Source organism: Galleria mellonella, unplaced genomic scaffold (assembly GCF_026898425.1).
Source record: "Galleria mellonella isolate WM207_F2 unplaced genomic scaffold, CSIRO_AGI_GalMel_v1 utg266, whole genome shotgun sequence".
Lineage (NCBI taxonomy): Eukaryota > Metazoa > Arthropoda > Insecta > Lepidoptera > Pyralidae > Galleria > Galleria mellonella.
The window spans coordinates 3,530,823-3,548,352 of record NW_026442061.1 but is presented as its reverse complement, the minus strand read 5'-3'; the positions used below and the strand labels follow the sequence as shown (position 1 = coordinate 3,548,352).

General features: G+C 35.7%; 1 protein-coding gene across 4 annotated transcripts in view; it reads right to left on the bottom strand.

Annotated features, from left to right (window-relative positions):
* Window positions 1-17,530, bottom strand: part of LOC113516252 (stress-activated protein kinase JNK) — a 169,882-nt gene that overhangs the window by 40,134 nt on the left and 112,218 nt on the right. For all 4 annotated transcript variants that reach the window (XM_052895237.1, XM_052895235.1, XM_052895236.1 and 1 more), the window contains one exon: window positions 3,339-3,397. The gene's annotated coding sequence lies outside the window, so the exon portion shown is untranslated. The remainder of the gene's footprint in view (window positions 1-3,338; window positions 3,398-17,530) is intronic.

Below are 17,530 nucleotides of genomic sequence, written 5' to 3'. Positions count from 1 at the left end.
CTAAAACATTTATAGCGATACAAATTATTCATTAATTTAAATTAAGTCAACTACGGCTGACTTAATTCGTTCCGAAGACCATTATACTTAATTTGTTCCGATTGACAGCCCTGTGCTAACACGGTCGGACGGGGGAGGGGGGGGGGGGGGGATGGATTGTTAGTAATGGAAACTGAGAATCCTATTGCTAGCAATATACCCAACCAGGTTGACCTCCTCGCGGTTCCCCCTGGAAACCATCGTGAGCAATTCTTGTTGAATTCGTCACGATGGGCTAACTGACCTAACATACTTCATCCTCACCTATCATCCTTCACTAGTGCCTTGCCGGTGTATACCGATAGCGCGGGTGGGGTTACCATTCCATTATCATCCATTAAAAAAAAGCTCTGTGCTAACACGGGCGGACGGGTGGCCATTTTTCTGTAACTTCGCGGACTAAGCCCGAGTATTACGGTTCGAATGTGTGGAAAGTTTGTGGGTTTAGAACTAGTCGACCTACTTGGAGAAACTTACGAGTCTCGCCTTGAATATTCTATTCACTCTATGTATTAAGAGCGGTGAAACCAAAGCTTACTGAAGTGTGACAACGCTGGAATTAGCTGTCATTTTTCAAAAACAAATAATTTAAAAATATTCTAAATTGTGACGTCTATAAATAAATCTGTAGAGAGGTCAATTCTGTACATGAAATATATTTCCAAAATAACTATCAGGGGGTGATTAGTGACTCATGCAAAAAATGCAATCAGTAAAATTTTTGTCTGTTTGTTGGTATGTTCGTTATAGAAACAAAAACTACTCGACGGATTTTAACGAAACTTGGTACAATTATTCTTTATACTCCTGGGCAGGTTATAGTATAATTTTCATCACGCTACGATTAATAGGAAGCAGAGCAGTGAAGGGAAATGTTGGGAAAACGGGAGAAGTTACTTCATTTTTAAGCTTTTGTCGCGTGTGCAGCCTTAATAGCCACTTTTTAAAATATAAAAATGTCCACCCGTGCGACATCGGGACGGGCCGCTAGTACAAAATATATATTCACCTCACAACCACATGCCAACATCGTCACTTTCATTACCATCATGTTATTATTTCAGTCGTTAACTGTCCACCGCTGGACATAAGCCTTCCCCCATGAGGAGAGTTTTGCCAGTAGTTGCCACGCTTATCAGGCGAATTGGCAACCGCAGTTAGGCTTTTAGAGATATTTTAAGAGGAACGCTGCTGCTCATCCTTCGCCTTCTCTCAGTCGCTTCTTACGAGACCCACGGAAAAGGAAGGGGTGGCCCATTCTATGCCGGGGCACACACGGCATTTACCATCAATTAGGTTAATTAAATGGTACACAGATAGTTATATTGATATTTTTTTTAAAACGATTAATGTAATTAAAAAAATACCAAGCCATCTGCCTGTAAGCTTCATAGCCACTTTCATACTATAAATAAATATTCATAACATATTTTTAATAGAAAAATATCTCTTTGACCCACTCCAGCTATAATTGGGAAGAGTTTATAAATAAGCAACTTTGACTAGAGAGGTTCACAAAAGCTTTTCTCTATTTATATCGTCATACAATTCCATTGAGCGTCCTGTACCATGAAATGCTGGCAAATAATGAATGAGCGAGTACTTATTGTTAATCTCTCTCGCCCCCCCCCCCTTACTCGCCACTTCTCCCGGCTAGGCTAAAAATAACCTACAGCTGTCGTAGAGTCGTAGTTTTCATTATATTTACATTCTTATAAGTGTATTGTAATAGTAATTCTGCGGGTAGGAAGGGATTATAAGTAATACATCCTGTCAAGTCGACATCCTCGTAGTCTCCCCTGGAAACCATCGTGCTGAATTCAAGGTGTATTCATCACGATGGGCTAACTGACCTCCCTTTTTATTCTCACCTATCATCCCTCACTGGTGCCCTGCCAGTGTATGCCGTTAGAGTAGGTGGCGTGGAATGGTAATTCAGGTTCAGTGTATATATATATATATATATATATACACATACAAACGTATATATATATATATATATACATATATATATATATATATATATATATATACAATTAATAATTTTCATTTTAAAAAATTTACGACAGTTTTCACTATTAAGTTAAATATCTATAAGGCTTTATAATATAAATATAATTTTCTTTATAGATTTATTAATTTTTAACATTATTATTTCAGCCGCTAACTGTCCACTGCTGAACATAAAAGGAGTTTTGCTAGTAGTTGCCAGGTTTGGCAGGCGGGTTGGCAACCGCAGGTAAGCTTTTAGAGATGTTTTTAGAGAGACGCTGCCCCTCCTCCACCCATAAATTTTAACATGTTCAGTATAAATAAATGAATAATAAAGAAATAATAAAACGTACACATTTCGAAGACGCTTATATATAATTATAAATAATTTATTACTGTATTTTCAAAATAAACATTATTAGGTGACGCTTGGCATATTTAAGAGTCCTGGCGAATCTTTGGGATCGTTTGAAGTGTTCTATTTGATGTCGCGTTTGTGAAATTCGGAAACACCTACGAAAATTCGTTACCCGAGCCATTTCCTTTGATCCACTCAATCGAGAGTTAAAACAGAAAACGGACAGTGTTAAGTAAAGACCTCTTTTAAACTTCAAAAAGGAGATTGTATTACATTGGATGGTACTTATTTTTTTGTTTGTTTTTACCATGATTTGAGGAATGACTGTTATTAGTACAGTTTCTATCATCTTCCAAATTAGAATAGAATATAATAGAAAACATTTATTGCTAGTAAACACACAATCACCATATAAAATATACAAAATAAATTATACAAGAAGTGTCCCGTACTAGGCAAAAGGAACCGGCTCAGCTGACGCTGTGAGTGTTAATTAATCAACATTCTCTGACCGTTATTCACACACACATGTTGCGACACGTTTCACTTCTTTAATTTATACAACAATTCTGTTGTTATGCCTAAGTCATTTAGGCAAAACTTATATTACATTAGTACCTATGTATTTACAACATTTCCTAAGCTTTTGTTTTTTTGATGGGTGAAAATGGAATGGTAACCCCGCCTGCGCTAACGGAATACGCTGGCGGAGCACCAGTGAAGGGTGATCGGTGAGAATGAAAACAGGGCAGTTAGTCCATCATGATGAATTCATCAGGAATTAAGCATGATAGTTTTGAGGGAGAACCGCGTGGAGGTCGACCTGGTTGGGTATATTGCTAGCAATGGGATTCTCAGTCTCCATTACTAACAATCCCTTTCCCCCCATCCTAAGCTGTTAAGGAAACACTTAAACCAAATAAGGTAGGTACATGGAGAAACAACTCACCATAAGTTGAGCGTGTTCATTTTGTAATTATAAAATGTTTTTTTCTGGCGGTGTACGATCTGAAACAAATAATAATAAATTAAGTATATTATTTATAAAATAAAAACATACAAATAAATTTAAAAACACATATAATTAGGATTTTTCACGTCAAGCTATGTTAGAAGCCTTTGTATTATAATGAAGGTAGTCTAAAAATTCTTCATACCATAACCTCACCCTTACACGAGTAGTAGCCTGTAATACGATTTACACCACAAAAAACCTCTACTTAAATTGAAGCCAAAAATTGTTATTTTAATTTAAAAACCAAACTACTCAACCGATTTTAGTAAAATTTTTATGGGACCAATCTTTGAGGATATCGATTCAAATAAAAAAAAAGCAACTAATGCAGTTATAAGGTAACAGATATAAAAGATAATTCGACCGAATTGAGAACCTCTTTTTTTCGGAGTCGGTTAAAAAATATATCTAAATAAGCATATATTTATATATTCACTAAACGAAAAATATCATATTTTAATAAAAAATAATCTAAGGTTTCAGCAACGTGTAGGTGTTATGTGGGCAGACATACCGCTTCGTAAAACAAAGCCGAACATTTAACCCGCAAGATTCGATTCGATTAAACTTTTTGCTTTTTTATTATTCAAAGCGGAAAAAAAAAAACACCGCAGTAAAATTCATTATTACAATATTTTATTACAGATTTATCCATTATTTACGCTAGAGCCCAGCGTGATTGCGAAATAATAATTCAATCTTTAATTTCCTCCGTTTTTCTCTACGAATAAAAATTATTTGTTAGACTTTTCCTTAAATGAGCAAGTAATTTGGACGCGGGTGAAAAAAATAAAAATGGGAATGTAAAAGTTTACTTTGTTTAACATTAATTTCATAATTTACTAATTGACTTACTAGGGGACTGACTTACTAAGCCGGGGTTGGACTAGTAAGTAAGTAATCAGCTTTTCATGTTTCTTCTGGGAAAAATGTTCAATTTAATGGCAGAATACTCTTTTAAAAGAATTCTGAAGGTTTTGATCTCACACATAATAAATACTCTTTGACAACAGCAAACATGTAACAGTCTGGTATCCGAGAAATGGCTTCAGGAATCGAGGACGTAAAGTGCGAAGATGGGAGGACAACCAAAATGTAACCCTAAGTCCCTTTAGCTACGACTGGCAGCTAATAAAAATCAGTGGATTGATGGATTGAGGATGATTAATAGAATTCGTCGTATGGCAGAAGGTTTACTTTCCCATACGAGCTTTAACCAAGTGTGAAAGAGGTTTCAAAGAAGGACGATGTAATGGTAGACGAGATGAGAAATTTACACGTAATATAGCAGGTATTTAAGATTGTGGCCTTTTATAGTAGGTAGATATTATTATTATAGAAAAATTCACAACTCCCCTCTTAAAGAGAGGAAATGGCAAACTAACCCCCGGCAGAAGCACAGTCGGCCCGGGTTCAGGGCCCCAGGGAGAGAAACCGGCGTACAATGCGGGCAGAATCTAAGAGCACCGCTTTCTGCATCTTTCCCGGGAGTGAGCCGCCTCGGAATCCCAATTATTATTATTCTTTAAGAGCTAATACACAACCCTATAAATAGGGACGAGTAAACTAATGAATGAAACTATAATAAGAACGACTGTACGAACCAAACCAACCGTCCCATTTCACCAACATTAGCCGATAATCTTAGGGCATATCTCGTCGTACCCTTGCAGGGCTAAAGGGATTCGATATATTGATGTCAAACCGCACGGAATAATTGCGAGCGACAGACGATTTTCATTTTATGTAAATAGGATTATTTTACGAGGAATTTATTTCGGTATAACATATAAAACGATATGGTGATACAGTAAATATATTATCATCAAAATGCCAGCCGTTAACTGATCACTGTTGGATATACGCTTCGCCCATAAGGGGGTTTGCTAGTAGTTGCGACGCTTGGTAAGCGGATTGGCAACCGTAGTTGGATTTTAGTGATATTTTAAGAGGGACGCTGTTGCCCATTCCTAGACCATTAAGTTCCCTTAGTCGCCTCTTACGACACCCACGGGAAAGGAAGAGGTGGCCTATTCTATGCTGGAACCACATAGCTACACAGTAGCTATATCTTGGATTTTTTGGATTAAGTCATGTATGGAGTGATTTAATCCAAAAAAATCCTAAAACTATCGGTATCCGTCATGATCATCATCATGATCATCATGGGCACAGTATTACAGAAAAGTGGAGGATTCAGAATTAAGTTGGCAAAAAAATGTATCCTCCACTTACAACTTAATTCTGAAAGAGTTATCAACGCAGACGATTTGCTTTTGGCTATTACAGGACCTATAAGACTATAAGATAGACACTGTAGATCAGTGATTCTCAACCCTTTTTTTGTTGCGGCACATATTTAACGATTTCAAAATTTGGCGGCACACAAAGAAAAAGAAAAAAATCATTTCTTATTACAACACACTGCATAAATAGTTTATGACAAAAATTTTAATTATTTACAAAATTTGGCGGCACACTTTTAAAATTTGGCGGCACACAAAAGTGCCGCGGCACAGTGGTTGAGAATCACTGCTGTAGATATTCACCAAATATTAATAATCGGTGGGACAGTAAAGGTAACGGATTTAACAAAACAATAATCAAGCAAACAGAATAAAATTCCTTTGCAATGGCAGAAAATAAAATCTAGTAGTGTTTCACAACAACCCGACAGATGTCGCGCTATATCCCCGGATCCGTGGAGCTGTAATGATATTCAGCGCAACAGAACTGGGACGGTCCTCGTAAAATTCTTATTGAGCTCATCATGATAATTTATATGAACAAAGTGTGCCGATCGAAGCGTCCGCTCGCCAACGAGCCGAATATTCTCTTAATGAAATATTCTTTTATTATAATGAGCCCAATAAGGTACCTACCTAAGGTACCAGAGGGAGACTTTGTACAAAAGTCGATTGCTTGGATACCTCTGTCCCATTCGTGTTTCTACCGTGAAGCAGTTGTGTTTGCATGTCTGTGTTTCGGTATGAAGGGTGGGATACGGTGTGAATTTACTGGGTACAGAGGAATCCTCAGGAATAGCAACGCATGGGGGGTATCATGGGCGAAACAGTATACTCTGTTATGTCCATGGTACTGCTCATGTCTACAGGCGACGGTTACCACTTTCCATCAGGTGGGCCGTCAGCTTGTTTGCCATTCTAAGTTGTATAAAAAAAAAACCTATAATATCATCTGTAACCTGTAATAACAGGAGTATAGTTAAACAGATAAATACCGGAAAAATCATACAATTTCGGTCATACAGACATTACATTGCATGAGAAACAAAATGTTCTCACTGTTATTAGATCTCATTCCAGAACGCGTTCATTTTACACATTGTAATTTTAGTCCAAAATTTTATTCCATGTTATTCCATAAATTTTATTTAGATTCAAACTTTCAGTTTGCAGTTTCTTAACCTTGGCCACAGGGTCACCGAATATTTACCAAACGTCAACATTAGTGTTTTGTGGACGTTTGCAAATAGCCCCACGGCGCACGCTACAGAACGCTAAGCTGAAGCTGTTTACCTTCAGGTACCTAAATAGCAGGTGCCCGAGTGAATGCAATTCAAATAAGCATACATTGAGATCGAAACTGTATAGACTTGTAAGGAAACACAATAATAAAGAACGAACTAATTTTATTATTTGTCAAATTTTGTTATCCCCTACAGTTCGGGTTAGCAAACAGGTTCAGTCCAGAAGAAATAGATAGATAGATACTCTTTATTGTTTCCTCCAAAAGATTACAATAGTAAACTTATTATATACGCTGGATAATAATTATATATATATATATATATATATATATATATATATATATATATATATATATATAATTATTATCCAGCGTATTAAATTTGGGGTGAAAAAGTTATTAGAAATATGAGGCCAAAGATATGAATGCCATCTTAGTCCTCCAAAATGTCGAAAGGTATCAAGGCCTTTGGTATATACAGTACTGATGTACTCGAAGCGATTTATAATCTGTGATATTTATATCTACACGCGTCTGTTACTTTCCATCAGGTAGTCCATCAATTTGATTGCCATTCCCCGTAGTATGAAAATATCTTTTTGTATTTTTGGAAATTAATAAATTTTCAACGCGAAGGCACGAGAGCTATTTCTGTATTAACTTTCTAAGAATACTCGTTTTACTGAGCCATTTTGATGTTTAAATAACGCTGGCAATATGCAGATAATGTAGACATAGTCCAAAACAAATTCTTGGCGTCCCTTGACGTGCTGGCGCTATCGATCTACTTGAGTCGACACCGTTTTTACGATTTAAAGACACGCACGATTGGACTTCGTCGCTATAATTTCTAGACTTTTTAAATTGTCCTATGCCAGTGGTTATTAAACTATGTTTCGTATACATAAGTCTAGCTTCTACCCGCGACTTCTATCGCATGATATATTTATTGACCGGGACAAAATATATTTTTCTCCATCCCATATAGTAGTGTATACCAAATTTCATAAGTGATTCGTGAAGCCGTTAAGAGGCAACATACTGACTTTTGCATTTAAAATATTTATTATCAAATATTTAAATTTACGCCTACAAGTGCCTACAAGTAAATTTTGTTTCTCAACGAGCTGTATTTTTGCAGGAAAACGACAGCTTCAAACATCGCAAAATATATAATTACGCGACCAACACGGCAGTAAACCCTATTGATTGCAAAGTAAATTATTTAAATTGATTCAGAATTGACGATATTATAACATAGCTGACACACATGGTACTTCGCCAGCATATTTTCTAGATTTTGTAACGTGTCATTGGTATACTTTTTCATTAGCATCATTCGCAGCCATTATCTGTCCACTGCTAAACATACGTCTCCCATAGATTGCTATAAACAACTGTTCTGAGCCACCCGCGTCCACAGACTTTCTGCAACGAGTTTGAGGTAATTCTTCCATCTAGTGAGTGAAGGTCGTCCTACCCTGCGTTTGCCCGTTCGGGGACCATTCAAGAACCATTCTTCCCCATCGGTTGTCGGATCTTCAAGCATTGTGACCTGCCTATTGCCATTTCAACTTGATTATCCTTCGGGGTATGACGGTGTTAACACTAATACATGCCTAGACAATGGTGGACCGGCATAAACGTAGTGGGTAGGCTGTGTAAAGTATTACAGCGCAACGGTCACCATACTACCCTGCAAATATATTAATTCGGTTGAGACGCCCTCTGTGTGACACTATACTTTACTACTACAAGACTGTCTTATTGCTCTATAAATCTTATTATAATATTTTTTTTATGCAACTTAGAATGGCAAACAAGCTGACGGCCCACCTGATGGAAAGTGGTAACCGTCGCCTATAGACATGAGAAGTACCATGGACATAACAGAGTATACTGTTTCGCCCATGATACCCCCCATGCGTTGCCATTCCTGAGGACACAGGCGTTATTCCTCTGTACCCAGTAAATTCACGCCATATCCCACCCTTTAAACCGAAACACAGCCATGCAAACACAACTGCTTCACGGTTAAACACAGCTACTACTTTAAATATGTATTAATATAGATATATTAATAGATATTTAAAATAAAACTAAAACTGATAAATCTATTAAAGTCGATTACGGCACCAACCGGAGTATTTATTAATGTTGTCGAACAGACGGTCACTTTGACTTTTTTACGGATATCCTCAATTCGGTATCTATATTTAATATACAATTTACATTTATTTTGTAAAGACAATTTTTTTTTTATTTAAATAATTAGTAGTCCATCAACAAAATATAAACATGTACAAAATATAAATTCAATGGAAATAAACATAATAGCCTATAGAAATTTTCTACTCCAATCTAAATACAGTTGTATTACATTGTATTAGGACACAAATGTGTACATTAAAACGCACTTTATCTAATTGAATCGTTGTACATACAATGAGAAAGAATTTTCAACTTGGCTGAAAGAGAATACAGTACAGAGTTTGAGGAAAGTCACTATTTTCGACCGACTTCAAAAGAGAGGTTCTGAATTCACTTGTATTTTCATACATTATTTCGGTATCTATATATTCTTACTCGTATTTGATACAATTTATATTTACATTGTAAAGACAATGCTTTTTTTAATTTAAGTAATTAACAGTCCGTCAACAAAATATAAACATGTACAAAATACAAATTCAATGGAAATAAACATAATAGCCTATAGAAATTTCCTATTCAAATCTAAATACAACTAGGGCACAAAAGTATACATTAAAACGCACTTTGTCTAATTGAATCGTTGTACATACAATGAGAAAGAATTTTCAACTTGGCTGAAAGAGAATACAGTAGTACAGTGCAGAGTTTGAGGAAAATCACTATTAACAACCGACTTAAATATAATATAATAAAAGGAAATAGACAATTTAAATGTATTTAAGAAAAAAGCAAAAGAATATTTGACAGCCAAATGTTACTATACGTTGCATGACTACTACAATGATAAATATTAGACATGTAATTTAGTTACTTTTATTGAAATTTTTACATTTTATTATTATTATTATTGCCATTGTTTTTATTGTTATATAAGTTATTATTACCTATATATTTATATTGTGCATGCCGATATGGTAAAATGTGGAATAATGGACATGTAATTATTATTTTCATCTAATATCTACCTATCTAAAAGTAGAATTTTTCCAATCAACATGTTTACAACTGGCGGAGTTAAGAGAGAACAAACATAAAAACACAATATAAGACGACCTCTCACTAGATGGAGTGAGGACCTCAGGTGCATTGCAGGGAGTCATTGTATGCAGGTGGCGTAGGACTGTTCCTTATGGCATTCTATGGGGGAAGCTTATGGTCAACAGTGGGCACATAACTGCTGATAAGAAAAAAATACAACCGAACGCAGAACCATCTTCTTTTTTAAGTCGGTTGAAAATACACACCAATTAAGATACGTCTTCCCTTTAAATAGGTTAATTACATCATGAGTTGTAAGGGGTAGGTATTCCCAATACCGTACATGGCAACACGACACTGACGCGGGAAATTTGCCCTCAATTCCTTATATAATATATTGCTATAGGAACGTATCACCAGCGTTATTGAAATAATTGAGTTGTGACGTCGACAACCTACTGGCCCGACCTACTGCCTTCGTTTGTACCTCCTTATAAGTGCGATGGTAGACAAAATAAGAATATATAGACTGAACGGAAGAGTTGATTTAATTTTATTGAGCGAAGCTTACAGGTATAATAATTTATTTATTTATTGCACCATAAACAAAAATATACAATGACAAGTTTTTTTTTGATGGGTGAAAATGGTATGGTAACCCCGCCTACGCTAACGGGATACGCTGGCGAAGCACCAGTGAAGGGTGACAGATGAGAATGAAAACAGGCCAGTTAGCCCATTATGATGAATTCATTAGGAATTAACCATGATAGTTTCCAGGGAGAACCGCGAGGAGGTCGACCTGGTTGGGTATATTGCTAGCAATGGGATTCTCAGTCTCCATTACTAACAATTCCTTTCCCCCCTACAATGACAAGTGAATAATTCAAGTAAAACACAATAATATAAATATAGATTGAAATATACACATAAAGGTACAAAAGGCGGTCTTATCGCTAGGGCGATCTCTTACAGACAACTTACTAATTAGCCCTCTGAGCGAATATTTTTTTTTCGCTTTATTTTCGCACATCTAGCGAGATTCTGAGAAACAATATCAATGTACCAAAACAAAAATCGCGGAATAACAACGTCAATAAACATAAAAAATGCGAGCGCGTCGAAATCGCGGGATGCGTAAACTTAAATTAGTAGATACTGTCCGCGGGATGCCCGGTCAGATATATATATATATATATATATATATATATATATATATATATATATATATATATATATATATATATATATATATATATATATATATATATATATATATATATATATATAACAATAAAGTTTTCATTCATCCATTCATAAATATAAACGGTAAGCTAATTAAAATTGGTTTTTGGGTCTTCTCTAATATAATTGTTACTTAGTACACATTGACGCTTATCTGTGAGAGCTGTATACACCTTTAATTGATGTGCATATGGCCTTAAGCTTGGTAGTGAGGAGTGAGATGTTTTTGTTCAAGTAATCTTAGATTTAAGCATTTTTGAATAGTAGTTTTTCACTTTTTACTTACTTATATCATTGTACATTGTCTGCTTAATTGTTGTGAGCATATTGTTGGTGTGTCTTTTATAAATAAATAAAATAAAAAAAAAGCCACCATGTAGTTAACAAAAATTGACATTGGGTAAAATCTAGATAAGTAATGTGTAGGCACAAGTTTCACTCAAGTTAAACATAACAAATTATGTTATGACATCTCAAGACAACATTAGTTAGCGAAACGCACGCGACCACTGTCCTGTAACTTGGAAGTCCTTACCACAGATAATGTAATACTTGCCTTTACTAACTTAACTTAGAATTTAGTTCATTATAGCCCAGTCGTTTTGGGGGGGAAAGGGATTATTAGTAATGGAGACTGGGAATCCCATTGCTAGCAATATACCCAACCAGGTCGACCTCCACGCGGTCCCCCCTGGAAACTATCATGGTTAATTCCCGATGAATTCATCATGATGGGCTAACTGGCCTGTTTTTATTCTCATCTATCACCCTTCACTGGTGCTCCGCCAGCGTATCCCGTTAGCGCAGGCGGGGTTACCATACCATTTTCACCCATCATACTCACCGTTAACTGTCTACTGTTAAAATAGGCCTGCTCCATACTTTTTTATGATTCATCAACTTCATCATCATTTCAGCCATCATCCGTCCACTGCTGGTAATATAGCCATATGCTTCCCCCATAGACTGCCATAAAGAACGGTCCTGAGCCACCTGCATCCACTGACACCCTGCAACGTTCAGGTCGTCACTCCATCTTGTGGGGGGTCGTCCTACACTGCGTTTACCCGTACGTGGTCGCCACAGAAAAACCTTTCTTCCCCATCGCTTGTCGGTTCTTCGAGTTATGTGACCAGCCCATTGCCACTTCATTATTTGCAAATCGATTTGAAAAATTCTTAAAAGGACATACTCTCAGATTGGTCTCACAAAAATTTTATTAGTTTATTCAGTAGTTTAGTTTTTAACCCTTTTTTGCATGATTTTTTTTATTGGTGAAATAAATTAAGGTGATATAATTAATTTTTTTTACAACACAGGGGGCAAACGGGCGTGCGGCTCACCTGATGGTAAGTGACTACCGCCGCCCATGATCACCCACAACACCTACGGCATTACAGGTGTGCTGCCGGCCTTTTAAAAAGGAATGTTCAAAATTAAAGGAAAAATTGTTAAAAAAAATAAATTTTACAGCTATGGTTTTGTTTTCTGCAATAGATATTAAAAAGTTATCCAGACACGATCGACTTAAAGTGAACTTGTTCTCTTATATAATCTTTGGACATTCAATGTTATGATGGAAATTTCCACCATTATGCAAAGAAGGGTTAAAATCAACATAACTAGTCTATCTCTCTCTCTCTCTCTCTCTATCACGGTTAAAGTTAGTATTTTTTTTAGAAATCCAACAAATTATTCAGTCGATTTTGTTATTTATTTCGACTTCCGTGTCAAAATTTTTATGGGACTACCATATGAATTAAGTCACAGAAAGTCTTTGCAACAAAATTTATTTCTTAACAATTTTTTGCCAATACTCGACGGAGCAATCCCCATCCACCTGTATTCATGGACCAAATAAATAATAGAACAATTGAGAGCTGTAAAACGTAAATACGTAGAAAAGCTAGAGCAAACAGCCAGGTCGCGTGACCATTGTCCATTTTTTTATGAGATCCGAATCGGTGACGCGTTCCGTTACGTTGTATCAAAGTGAAACAAAAGAAAATCGTTATCCGACCACCTGCGCAACGGAAATAACTATACAGCTATATAGGCCTGCGTGGACGACGGACATTTTATCCACGTATAATTTTTTTTTAGTTGGTTACTCTCAAACCGAGCGGAACTTGTATTGTGTAGTAAAAAAGCCATAAAGTTATTTATACTCTTTTAACAGCGCCTCAGTCAAGATAGAACACTGCGATTAAGACTTGTACATTTTTTTTAATATGTATTTATTTTTATGCAACTTAGAATGGCAAACAAGCTGACGGCCCATCTGATGGAAAGTGGTTACCGTCGTCTTTAGACATGAGCAGTACCATGGACATAACAGAGTATACTGTTTCGTCCATGATACCTCCCATGCGTTGCCATTCCTGAGAACTCAGGTGTTATTTCTCTGTACCCGGTAAATTTACTGCCATATCCCACCATTCTAACCGAAACACCATATGAAGGTCGGTTGACAATTCACAACTGTATCTGATTTTCAAAATAGACACCTGCGACAGACAGAAAACAGATATTGTTGGCATAAACAAAACGGAAAGAACCATAAACAACTGCACCTATAAACAGAAATAAAACAGTGTCCCAATAAGATTGTAAAGAACGCATCGCATAAACATAATTTGTGCGAGATTCAAGACCGCCTCAGGAAATCAAACGTCTTTATTCAAATTAGGACGGTCCCAACTCACTTACGGCTACGTTCGGCGGGGCTCGTGTAACGCGATCATGCCTTGCGCAAATTGACGAAAACGTTTCAAAATATGGCATCAAGGCCCGACCGGTGGGGTCTCTGTTATGACATGCTATAACGGAGGTCAAAATTGTGTCTCCGTTTTTATATCTATATTCGGAATAACATTTTTTTATTATTTCTAAAATCGAATCTAGTTTACGTTTTATGACTACTATATATGAGTATTATACCGATACTAGATTCTGATCTTAGATTATATAGAATAATATAGATAGAGCATAGAGTCTCGCTCGCACAGATAGTTTTGACGCAGTCTGGCGAAAAAAGACAGCTTCGTTTTTAAGTCGAATACGCGGGAGTAGCAACAGTATCCTGAACATGTTTGTTAATAAATTGGATAGTCCTCTTGTGAAAATGCTCTCCGAGAGGACTAGATCATTATTAGTAATTATGTATTAACATAGTTTTTAAGTACACTTACTAACAAGAATGGATCCCAGTTATCTATAAATAAATAAATAAATAAAATAATAAAAAAAACCGATCAACTTTTTGTTAATTAATTGTCAAATTAGCTGACTCGTTTTTTTATGAGTGTTCTATACATTTACGCATATAATGTAACTTCACGTATCTATATTTAATTATTTAATAAATAAAATGAGTATTTACTTATAAGATACAAAATAAATATAGATATAAAGGGAACACTCATAACTATTTATCACGCAAAATTGTATGAAAAAGTTGAGTCGATTTTCTCGAAGCATTTGTATGGAGACATTCTATCTATATCGTCTAAGATTCTGACTTGAACGATTCTGTTTGCAAACTGTTATTGTAACTTATAACAAATAAATAAATACAAAAGGCGGCCTTATCGCTATAAGCAATCTTTTGACACATTTATAAAAAAATAAAAAAGACAGATTTATAGAAAAATTATGTAATACATATTTCCTTTCGTTTATTATGCGACTGAAGCAGTTGTTATTCTTTAAGAAACAAAGTACTCTTGAAATAAATTCCAATAAATTGACATTGAAATTGAAGTGTTTACGCTCGAATGCAACTCTAGCGGTGAATGATACCTTTCTTCCACGCACGACCACTCTTTGGAATCAACTTCCAGCAGTAGTATTTCCGAACCGATACGACAACCATAACCTTCAAGAAAAAAGCATATTCCTTTTTAAAAGGCCGGCAGCACACCTGCAATGCCGTAGGTGGAGTGGGTGACCATGGGCGGCGGTCGTCACTTACCATCAGGTGAGTCCCATGCTCGTTTGCCTCCTGTGTTGTAAAAAAAATTGTTCTGATAGATGTACATTACTGAAACTTGCCTGAACAAACTATTGCAAACCGATTCCAGTTCTAACCTAATTCCTAATTGTTGTTTCATGAGTGCAGTATTAAATTGTCATTTGCAATACATTGGATTAACATCGATACAGGACCGGAGCTTGACCCAAGTTTAAGGAAAGGCAAAAAAACTTTTTGGTAGGGCAAAAGTCATAATTAAGTGACTTTGTAAAAGCGAATGTCTAATTTTCTTGGAGCCTTTTATTTTAAGGTAGGGTAAAGCCATTCAATGCCTCTCATCTCAGCCTTAGCTATGGCCATTTATTAATATTAGACCTGTAGTTCTAGACAGCGCAATAATAATAGGAAATATATTTTAGTATAAACACTCTACATTCATATTGGTGGAAAAGCAGTGTAAGCGATACGTGTCCTGAATACTAATACTAATTAAACAAGGCTGACAACTGGCAAATTTAACTTTGACAGCTGTCGCAGAGAACTTTTGAAAGGATAGTCCGTCTGAAAGCAAAACTATGTCCAGACCACTAAGCCACAAGCGCGTGTCAGCATTAATGGAAAATTTACAATTGAAATGATTTTATTGTAACTGAATTTACTACAAGTATTTTATTTTTAATTATAATACAATTTCAATAATATTTTGTATAAATAGCTGTACAAATGTTATGAACACTAATTTTATTGCGTTGATGCTTCTAGATGGCTACATAGATTCATTTTCCATTTTCATTAATATCGAATATAACAGCAATGCCGACTCTTAAATAACAAACTATGAAACGTACAAATTCACAGAGTAAAATTTACAGAACTTGGCCGTGTTTAATACCATTTGCTCTAAAAATTAGAGAAAGAACATCTGTGAAATAGAAAAATTTAATAGGGGCGCGTCCCCACTTTACGTACAAAACGAAACAGAGGCACCAAGTTTGCAACAGTCGCCGCTGGCTTCGCAATCTAATTTATTTGCGGAGACACTACTTGCCAAGTTGCGGGTGATGTCCCTTTGAGCGTACGTTGTAATTCCGAAGGCTGTTTAAAAGAATACGAGTTTGATTCCGTGTTTCTTTTAAAAGGCTTTTCATTAAATGAACTACTAAAAATATTGATACTAAATTTTTCATTTGCAATTTAGTTTGGCAAAAAAGCTGACGGCCCACCTGATGGAAAATGGTAACCGTCACCTATAGACATAAGCAATACCATGGGTATAGGACAATAATTCACTTCTGGTTAAGGTAGTGGATAAAGAGAATGGAGTTTTTTCTCATTATTAGTCGTTTAGATCGAATTATTAATTAGTAAAATAATTCGAATACGTAAATTAGTATATTACTAATTTAATAAATGAATAATAAAATTAGTAATTACTAATTATTCGAATAACAAAATCATTCGGATTCGCACACCGCTAATTCTAAGCTATATCTAGCATCCTATTTTACAAAGTAACCCTATAAAGTCAAAGTGAACACAATTTTTTCTGCCGTCTAATTTTAGTAAAGGGGAACCAATCAATCGGAGTAAATCGAAACGATCCGAGTTGCTCGAGGCTATATTAATTATTATTATTAGAATAACAATAACGGTATTATTGTTATGCGGTGAGCGTGGATGCTTCCTGTAGTTACTTATCCAACTTGAGCAAGAAAGATGTATAATAAAATATTTGTACTAGTGTGTCTATTCGTAAAATCATTCGAACACGTAAATTAGTACATTACTAATTTAGTAGACGAATAATAAAATTAGTAATTACTAATTATTCGAATAGCAAAATCTTTCGGATTCGTAAACCGCTAATTCTAAGCTATATCTAGCATCCTATTTTACACAGTAACCGTATAAAGTCAAAGTGAACACAATTTTTTCCGCCGCCTAGTTTTAGTAAAGGGGAACCAATCTATCGAAGTAAATCGAAACGATCCGAGTTGCTGGCGGCTATATTTTATAGCTCGCTGCCTTAGTTCCTTGAATAATATACCGTTATTGTTATGCGGCGAGCGGGGATGCTTCCTGTGCTTACTTATCGAACTTGAGCAAGAAAGATGTATAATAAAACATTTGTACTACCGCCTATATTTGTAATGGCGAGGATACACAGGAATATATTACGGTGTTTATTATCCATAAAAATATAGGTATTTAAGTATCTATTTCAATA